Source organism: Acyrthosiphon pisum, unplaced genomic scaffold, assembly GCF_005508785.2.
Source record: "Acyrthosiphon pisum isolate AL4f unplaced genomic scaffold, pea_aphid_22Mar2018_4r6ur Scaffold_5667;HRSCAF=6224, whole genome shotgun sequence".
In the NCBI taxonomy this organism is placed as follows: Eukaryota; Metazoa; Arthropoda; class Insecta; order Hemiptera; family Aphididae; genus Acyrthosiphon; species Acyrthosiphon pisum.
The window spans coordinates 1-1,117 of NW_021775341.1; the positions used below are offsets into that span (position 1 = coordinate 1).

Here is a 1,117-nt window from a genome sequence, read left to right on the forward strand (position 1 = left end):
GACCTAAACGGAACACTTGACACATTTTCTTAATGTTACTACTACACAAAGTAGGTATTAACTCTCCTTTTCTTGTGAATTGTGTACTGGATAAGTGTTTCACATGATGCGTTACTGTTAAGATACTTTATTCAATACTTTATTTGTACAACTAACTTTGTTTGTACTACAATGTAACATATTTATTACTGATGAGTAAGACTCTTTAAAAAATAATTTTATGCACACCATGTATGATTTTATTAGTGTGAGATAAATCTTACACTCAACTGTAAACTCCGTTAACTGAGGGAGGTAGCGTCATGGGTCTATGCGGTCGGGTAGCTTAGTGGTAGAGCAATCGCCCGGCAAGCGAGAGACTCGGGTTCGATTCCCGGTCCGGCGGCTAGATTTTTGACGTTATTTCCCTGGAGATAGTTAACATAAATCAGAAGTGGGATTGGTGACCAAAGACGCGGTGTTGTGAGGGACCTGGACTTGGTCCACCAGAGGTCCGTGCAGTGATGATCGCGTTGTGATACGGGTCATGCGCTCTGGTGGTCAGGTGGTGAAGCAACAGTCGCTGTGGGCGACGTAAGGACCGGCGACGATCGAGGACGATCGTGGGCGTCAGGATGGTCGAATGTAAACTCCGTTAACTGAGGGAGGTAGCGTCATGGGTCTATGCGGTCGGGTAGCTCAGTGGTAGAGCAATCGCCCGGCAAGCGAGAGACTCGGGTTCGATTCCCGGTCCGGCGGCTAGATTTTTGACGTTATTTCCCTGGAGATAGTTAACACAACTTATCATAGAAATGCACTTATTGCATATTAGTACCTAAACTTATTGTTATAGAGTGCAATACATTTTTAAAATGTTACGGTATAACACATGAGCACATTAAACCTAACCAACAAAAAATTTGATTAAATGTGTATGAACAAAACACACTCTTTTTTTACTCCCACTACTACTACTACTTACTACTGACCTGATATTTGATACATTACATTGTTACATTTGTTGGAAGTTATAATTTTGTATTAAATTACACCCTTTTTTACTACTACTACTACTACTACTACTAATATTACTACTATTTACTACTGACTTAAGTCTGAGTTGTGTACTAGACAGGTA

The 1,117-nt window shown here is 40.7% G+C and overlaps 2 non-coding genes across 2 annotated transcripts; both read left to right on the plus strand.

Moving 5' to 3' along the window:
• The first annotated feature begins 314 nt into the window (after positions 1–314).
• Positions 315–385, plus strand: TRNAA-GGC. Its single transcript has one exon. It is a non-coding gene; the product is annotated as a tRNA-Ala (tRNA).
• Positions 386–667: 282 nt separating this feature from the next.
• TRNAA-GGC lies at positions 668–738 on the plus strand. The gene has a single exon. It is a non-coding gene; the product is annotated as a tRNA-Ala (tRNA).
• The last annotated feature ends 379 nt before the right edge of the window (positions 739–1,117 follow it).